Below are 8,730 nucleotides of genomic sequence, written 5' to 3' on the forward strand. Positions count from 1 at the left end.
GAAAAGAGAGTGGGTCATGCGAGGAGGTGTGGCCTAGTGGAGCAGTTGGGAGGGTCCACTGTGGTCCCTCTTCCTCCACACCACCCCTCGGTGTCTCTCCCTCTCCTGCTCAGCTCATAGGTTACTCACCCTGCACACCACGTCTCACCTCCCTCCTGTTTCCCACTCTCTTTGATGAACCAGCAGCACTGCCTGGCTCTGGGTCTCTCTCTCTCTCTCTCTCTCTCTCTCTCTCTCTCTCTCTCTCTCCATATATATATGGCTGCTCCACTGGACCACACCTCCTTACATGCCCCACTCTCTCTTTTCTGGCTGGATACCTGTGCTTTCTGGGAAAATTGTGTGGTGTCAGAGAACCTCATGGACTTTTCAGGATCCCATTTGTTTTTTCAGAAGAAGATTCTGGTAAACTATTTTGAGGGTGAGTGGGAAAGCCTGGAGCCAAGGCTGCCTAAGCTCATCTGGGCAGAGCTCAAGCAGCTGCTGTGGTCATTAGCAAGCTGGGCAGAGCAGGGAGGCACAAAAGCCACCAGGCCAGGTCAGCCCTGAGGACTCCAGGAAGGCTCTGGGGGAATTCGCTCAGAGCAGGGGGAAGCTGAGGATCGTAAGTTCAGGACTAATCTTATTTTGCCTTCAGGCTAGGGCGACCCAGTGACTGGGGTTGTATGAAGTCTGCGTGAAAGGTGGGAAGGAGGAAGAGGCTGAAGACATGGGACTGAGACAAGGTAGCATGGCTCTGTCCTGCAAAGGTCAGGGGCAGAGTTAATGAAGTTAGAGTCACCATAGAACCAAGAAGACCAGGGAACCAACTAGAGGGAGTGCCACAGGAGTGCCCTGGAGGGTCCAACTTGGAAAACTGAGAGGCACTGACCCCATTAAAGGCAACAGCAAGGAAACTAGATATGGCATTTACTGCACGCTAATGTGCCTGCTATGGCTCTAGGTAAATTATACATACCTACTTCAACCCTTACAGCAACACAACTATGCTCTAGAGCTTCAAAGATAAGATGTAGCCTGGAATATGAAGAGAATGGGCTAAAATAGTTTGGAATAAAGAGGGTCAGAAATAGCAAGATGATAATAAGATCAACTATGGATAAATGCAAACCCACACATTTGAAAACAAAAGCGCTAGCTAACATTTGACTATTTGCTCTATGTTAGACACCATGCTTAGCCTTTACATATATTATCTTATTTAATCCTCATGACAAACAAGGAGGTAAGTAGTTTTCTTACCCCCCCCCCTCCTTTTTTAAAAAATCATATTCAAGTTCAGTGCTAGTAAGGCAAGGAGCCAGCCCCAGCTTCTGGCTCTAGAGCATACCGTGGGAAGCACCACATCACAGCCATTCTTTCACTTGGCCACAGGACACAGACACAGGCTTCTGTGGACCCTCTGGGAGAAGAAGGGGCTGTAAAACAGCCTCACTGCATGATGCTACTAATTAGCAGGGAGGGACGTCATAGTGCAGAGAAACAGACTCAGGGTGAACTAGATATGGAAAAGGCAGACCAATAGCCCGACTCCTTCCACGATCACCTTCTAGAATTTGTTCCCAAGTTTCCACCTCAGGAAACAAGAAAGGCAATGCAGATTTATTTTTGTACTGGGACTCCTCTTTAGAAGTCAAATGAAGTCAAATTACTTTGCTACAGTTTTACAATGCTAGTTACTTTTATTCACATTTATTAAGTTTAACATTCTGCTAAGAAACAATGGTTTCAAACTTTCACATTGAAAAGTCCTCCTTTAATTAAGCATACACAATGTACCATTTTCAGCAGTAATCCATTTGCACAACTCATTCCTCAAGATTATTCCACTAAACCGAATCTTTATGTATAATGTATGAAAAGTGATTTGTACCCTTTCTTTCTTTCTTTCATGAAATACTAGCTTAAACATTAGCATTGCTACAGGGATTAAGATTTAGAAAATCTTAGGGACATGTAAATTGAGATAATGAAAAGATAGTTAATATGTAGAATAGAATTTTAAATGAGCATTAAATACTAATTGTCAGTGTAATTTCAGCACTTTGAAATGAATGTTTTTATTTAGTCTAATTTAGAAGAAAGTCATTTAAGTAAAATTCTGCAATTTTAAGNTACAATGCTAGTTACTTTTATTCACATTTATTAAGTTTAACATTCTGCTAAGAAACAATGGTTTCAAACTTTCACATTGAAAAGTCCTCCTTTAATTAAGCATACACAATGTACCATTTTCAGCAGTAATCCATTTGCACAACTCATTCCTCAAGATTATTCCACTAAACCGAATCTTTATGTATAATGTATGAAAAAGTGATTTGTACCCTTTCTTTCTTTCTTTCATGAAATACTAGCTTAAACATTAGCATTGCTACAGGGATTAAGATTTAGAAAATCTTAGGGACATGTAAATTGAGATAATGAAAAGATAGTTAATATGTAGAATAGAATTTTAAATGAGCATTAAATACTAATTGTCAGTGTAATTTCAGCACTTTGAAATGAATGTTTTTATTTAGTCTAATTTAGAAGAAAGTCATTTAAGTAAAATTCTGCAATTTTAAGTGTTTAATGGTAGTTGAAACAACAGGATTCTTTCATTTTATAATATTCAAAACTTTAAGTGACTGTTTAAACTGTGATTTGCATTCTGTTTCTGCTACTGTTTGAGAGGAATATCACAACAGTTCTCCCCACTTAAAAGCAATAATGTTGCACCTCCTAAGACTAAAAGGAATGTAACTTCCAATAGTACTCACCAGTTAAAATATTTTTTACTGTCATTTTCAAAGGCGATTCTTTATTGCTTTCCAGAGAAGTATGCTCACTGTTACTTTTTCTAAATTATCCATGGAAGGTTAAAATCCAGGAAGATTAAAATATTAACAACTTTAGATTGAGTAGGTGTTTAGCCATATAAACCTTCTGACTATGTAAGTTCACACAAGAAGCTTAAAAAGGTAAATTAGGGGGCTGCGCGCAGTGGCTCAGGCCTGTAATCCCAGCACTTTGGGAGGCCTAGGCAGGTGGATCATGAGGTCAGGAGATCGAGACCATCCTGGCTAACACGGTGAAACCCTGTCTCTACTAAAATACAAAAAATTAGCCGGGCGTGGTGGTGGGCGCCTGTAGTCCCAGCTACTTGGGAGGCTGAGGCAGGAGAATGGCGTGAACCCGGGAGGCGGAGCTTGCAGTGAGCAGAGATCGCGCCACTGCACTCCAGCCTGGGTGACAGAGTGAGACTCCATCTCAAAAACAATAATAAAAATAAAAATAAAAAATAATTCCCCTATGTTATTTTATAAAGTTTACATAAAATGGCAAGAAAAATACATTTAATATCATAATGCATTTTCAATCCTCAGAATACAATTCTGAGATACATGATACATTTTAAAGTTATTGTGAAATTTTACTCTGCATAGAATTCACCCAATCAAGAGGTTTCTGAAAGTCTATGGTAACAGAATGATTTATTTCCTTCTAAAATTAAATATGTACCTAAATATAATATAGTGGGCTTTGTTCTCCCATTAAATACCTTGAATATATATTTATACAATTGTTATTCACTTAGGTGGGTTGCTTATTAATTACTATATATCCATCCACAAAGGCCATTACTACAAATTCATAGGCTGATCTGATTACTGAAATAAGAAGACTCCATAGTTTAAGAGTGAAAACAAAGCTAATGTAATTTTGCAACCCCCAAAGAGAAGAAGCTATGTAGAGAATAAGCAGAAAATCAGTTGTCTTAATATTTATTAACGTTATCATGAAATTAATCAAAAATACCAAAATCAACTTAAACAGCTCGTTATATTGCCATTCCAATGAGTAACGTTTTCAAGTCCATGTGGAATACATTTCTCTGATTCTCTACAGGGTTCATCAGTGTCACTCTGACAAAGTCTCTCTCCTTGAGTAAACCTTATACAAGTTCCTTTGACCCCCTCTTCTCAATGAGGCCTTGACCTGGCACCTTGCTCTTGGCCTGCTAGCCCAGTGGTAGCAAGAATACTGCTAAGCTGGATTTTTTAGCAAGAATTCCCCCCACCCTTGACGTCCCCTCTTCAGTCATTTTCCATCCAATGATTCCTTCATTCTGCTTGCTGGGTGTAATTTCCCACTTGTCTTGGCTTATTTAAAGTTGAGTCCCATCTCTTTCCCCTACTGCAATGGTCTTGACACTTATCACAATAGTCCTGAATAATTTTTTCTTTAACACTCTCCCTTCTATTTTGTTCTGGTTTCAATGTAGTGTATTAGCCCAGGAACAAATGTAGACTAGACAGTCCACAACAGATGGCCCCTCTACACCTTACAGCTGGCAACTTATGATATGTCACTATGGGTTTACAAAAGTCCAGATTCAAACTTCCAATATTTTCATATTAAAGTAAAAGCAAAGCAAGTTACAAAGTAAAATGCTTTAGCTACTCATTTCCTATATGATGTCTTAGAGTCACATGCCCATTTAATATATGTGAAATGGGTGATAGTCTCTAAAACCTGTTAAATATCACTGCTTCCTCCCATGGTGGGACTACAAGCTCCAGTCTTCCAACATTGACCCAGTAGGGTGACTGTGGCAAGTCGCTTAATGCCTCTAAGCCTGCTTCCACATCCCCAAAGCAGGAATAACATTATTATCTACCTTATAAGATGGCTGTGATAATTAAATGTGTCAATACACACCAAGTGCTTGGGATGACACTTGGAATGCAAGAATTCTCAATCAATAAAACTGTGCAAAAATAAATCAGAAGGAGAAAGTGAAACCATGGTTGCCACTGGGTACCAACTGCCAGGTAAAATATCATCATCAGCCATTCACAGAAAGTGGTCTATTTATTTTCCAACTTTACGTTCAGTTCTCAAGTTTCAGTTCATTGAATTTTTAACCCAAATTTAGTCAGTACCAAGTGCACAGCCTTCATGAAGTCAACTGGATGTCATTAAGTTATTCTTTGGTGTCGGCCAGGCAAGGTGTCTCATTGCCTGCAATCCCAGCACTTTGGGAGGCCAAAGTGGGCAGATCACCTGAGATCAGGAGTTTGAGACCAGCCTGGCCAACATGGCAAAACCCCGTCTCTACTAAAAATACAAAAATTAGCCAGGCGTGGTAGTGGGTGCCCGTAATCCCAGTTACTCGAGAGGCTGAGGCAGGAGAATCACATGAACCCAGGAGGCAGAGGTTGCGATGAAACGAGATTGTGGCACTATACTCCAGCCTGGAAGACAAGAGCAAAACTCCGTCTCAAAAACAAAACAACAACGACAACAACAAAGAAGTTATTCTTTGGTGTGTATTGGAAAATAGGAAAGGAACAGAAATATAGAGCCAGGGATGAAAGCCATAGATATTAACAAATGATCACAAGCTCAAGACCTGAAGTAAATACTTATCAATAGGCCGGGGATGGTGGCTCACACCTGTAATCCCAGCTCTTTGGGAGGCTGAGGCGGTCAGATCAGGAGGTAAGGAGATCGAGACCATCCTGGCTAACATGGTGAAACCCCATCTCTACTAAAAACACAAAATATTAACCAGGTGTGGTGGCGAGCACCTGTAGTCCCAGCTACTCGGGAGGCTGAGGCAGAAGAATGGCGTGAACCCGGGAGGCGAAGCTTGCAGTGAGCTGAGATCGCGCCACTGCACCCCAGCCTGGGCGACACAGCAAGACTCTGTCTCAAAAACAAAAACAAAACAAACAAACAAAGTATCAATAAATTAATAAATAAACAAAACCAGTGTGACTTTGTATTCCTTCTCAAAACATTTTTCACTACTATGAATTTCACGACAGCAACTTTGGAGGGGGGCTACTAGGAAGTTCTTACCTGTCTCCCACATGGCAGGCTGTTTCTTAACTTAACCTATGTAATATCCTCATCACTCCTCTCCATACACATTTTTTAAGACATAATTTACTAATTGAGCGGTTACTATGGATCAGGAGCTCTTGAAGGATGTTATGCTCATTATTTATTTTCTACTCACAACTTTTCCAGTGAGATAGTATTATTGTTACAGAAGAAGATACAGGCTCCAAGAGACTGCATATGTTGCCCAAAATGGCAGGACTGGAAAGTGGCAGAGCCATGATCCAAGCTCAAGCCGGTTAGACTTAACATCCAACTCGTTCTTCTCTGCTTTGGAGCCTCTCATGCTTTCACTTTTAAATGAAAGATAATGATAATTCTTAAAATAACTGCTATGTCTTCTTTTTGGCATTGCAATTGCTGCCAGAAGCTATATTTTATTTCTGATTCAGTTCTTGCAAGTATCCTTCCTTTCCAACAGTATGCTCTTTTACTTTCTAAAGAACACACTGAATTTTGCTATTTACAGTTCTGAGATTTAAGAACTGACAATCTAGGAGGAACTTTTATGTTGATGATGACTTTTCGCTGGATCTTGACTTTTTTCCACTTCAGGGATATCACCCTGACCTGGCTCTCATAGAATTGTGAAACACTATGTCCATTGATAACCATAAACAAAGAAACATGTTAAAATAAATAACCACTAATCAAAAGGGGGTAGAGTAGAAAAGATAATACTGTAGTGAGACTATGCGTAGATATTAACATTTTATGTTTATAGGTTGATAGTTTCCCATCAGTACACAAGCTCTATGTGATTAAAACGTGCCCTCCTCCCCTGTGCACCTCACCAGTTTCCAAGTGTCCTCCAGGCCAAGGCTGTGTGCAAGGGAAGGCCACACATATCATGATCTGACAGCAAGGCAAAGTCCCTGTGGGCACCTATGTGAGTTTCCGTGGTGTCTGAGAGAGAACTGCCATCCAATCCAAACAGCCTGTCACAAAATCCCAGATGTTGGGAACCGCTGACGGTAAAGAGTGAGGAAAGGAATCAAAACAGGCCCAGTGGAGATGGCACAGTACAGTCATGCAGGGGGGCAGAGAAGGAGGGAATGAGGCTGCCACTGACAACTGGTGCATCACCTGGAGAAAGCCTGTGCCCAGAGAAGTCAGGCTCAGGCAGCAGAAAGGAAGGATGATCAAGATGGAGAGTACTGATGGCACAGAACTCCCAGTTCTGGTCCACCAAGTACGTGTGCCCATAAATTCTATCTCATGGATTCTGCTCTGACAACAGTGCATGTTCTTGGTAACCAGAAGGCTGTCAAGTAATAGTTGGCTGTCTTCATCCCTTTTCAGCTGTGACAATGATAGCAGCACAACTGAGATCAAATATAATCGCACACAAACACAAGGCAGGCAGAGGCATCACTTGGCAGTTGCAGGCTGTAAGGGGGCATCTCGAGCCTGGCTTTTCAAAGCACTGTTCCCACACTCACACTATAGTCACCAGCGAGCTTGTTAGAAATGCAGAGCCTCCACCTGGCGCGGTGGCTCATGCCTTTAACCCCAACACTTTGGGAGGCTGAGGTGTGTGGATCACCTGAGGTCAGTAGTTCAAGACCAGCCCTGCCAATATGGGGAAATCTCATATCTACTAAAAATACAAAAATTAGCTGGGCGTGATGGCAGGTGTCTGTAATCCCAGCTACTAAGGAGGCTGAGGCAGGAGAATCACTTGAACCCGGGAGGTAAAGGTTGCAGTGAGCCAAGATTGCTCTGCTGCACTCCAGCCCAGGAAATATAGTGAAACTCTGTCTTAAAAACAAAAGGAAATGCAGAGCCTCAGGCCCTCCTAGGCCTGCTGATTCCAAACAGGCTATATAACCCAGTGATTTGCAGGCACAATAAAGTTTGAGGGACACTAATATAGGTAGTTGAAAATGCCACCAAAATGAAATAATATATATTTTATCAAAGAAAATTCTCAGACACCCAAAAATACATATGTAAATTCCCATGATTCCAAGAACCCCAGGTCAAGAAACACTGTTCTAGGAGACCATGCACATACTTGCTTATCCTACACTGAGAAACCTTTAAAACTCATGGATGGGGAGTTTCTCAGTCAGTTTGGGCTGGTGTAATAAACTACCATATGCTGAGTAGCTTATAAACAACATCTTCTCACAGTGTCTTCAAATAATGGAATAGCCAAGCTCTCTGGGGCCTCTTTCTTTTTCTTTCTCTTCTTTTTTTAGACAGAGTTTCACTCTTTTCACCTAGGCTGGAGTGCAGTGGCGTGATCTCAGCTCACTGCAACCTCTACCTCCCAGGTTCAAGTGATTCTCCTGCCTCACCTTCCCGAGTAGCTGGAATTACAGGTGCGCACCACCACGCCTCGCTAATTTTTGTATTTTTAGTAGAGACAGGGTCTTGTCATGTTGGCCAGGCTGGTCTCGAACTCCTCACCTCAGGTGATCCACCTGCCTCGGCCTCCCAGGGTGCTGGGATTACAGGTGTGAGCCACCATGCCTGGCCTCTGGGGCCTCTTTCATAGGAACACCAACTCCATTCATGAGGGTTCCACCTTTATGACCTAATGAGACCTCCATCTTCATGACCTAATCCTTTCCCAGAGGCCCCACTGTCCGGAGCCATGAGGCCCAGAATTAGCCGACCTCTGTTGCTTGATCTCCGCAAAGCGGAGACAAGATGGCACATTTCTGGGTTCTTCATTACAAACCTTTCCCATGCGCGCGCTAATCTTTCCCGCACCCGCGCTAACTTTTCCCACGCGCGCGCAAACATTTTTCCCGCCCAGGAAGATATGCAGCCTATGGCGCAGGCGTGATCCCGCCCCGGGAAAATTACAAACCCACGGCGCATGCGCAATTG

The 8,730-nt window shown here is 42.2% G+C and overlaps 1 long non-coding RNA gene across 1 annotated transcript; it reads right to left on the reverse strand.

The window, feature by feature from the left end:
- Positions 1-5,207: 5,207 nt before the first annotated feature.
- On the reverse strand, positions 5,208-8,236 carry LOC108540507 (uncharacterized). Its single transcript, XR_001888694.1, has 3 exons — positions 8,193-8,236; positions 6,684-6,857; positions 5,208-5,237 (listed from the first exon to the last, which is right to left on the reverse strand). It is a non-coding gene; the product is annotated as an uncharacterized LOC108540507 (long non-coding RNA).
- Between the last annotated feature and the right edge of the window lie 494 nt (positions 8,237-8,730).

This window comes from Rhinopithecus bieti, unplaced genomic scaffold (genome assembly GCF_001698545.2).
Source record: "Rhinopithecus bieti isolate Rb0 unplaced genomic scaffold, ASM169854v2 scaffold_19751, whole genome shotgun sequence".
Taxonomy (NCBI): Eukaryota; Metazoa; Chordata; class Mammalia; order Primates; family Cercopithecidae; genus Rhinopithecus; species Rhinopithecus bieti.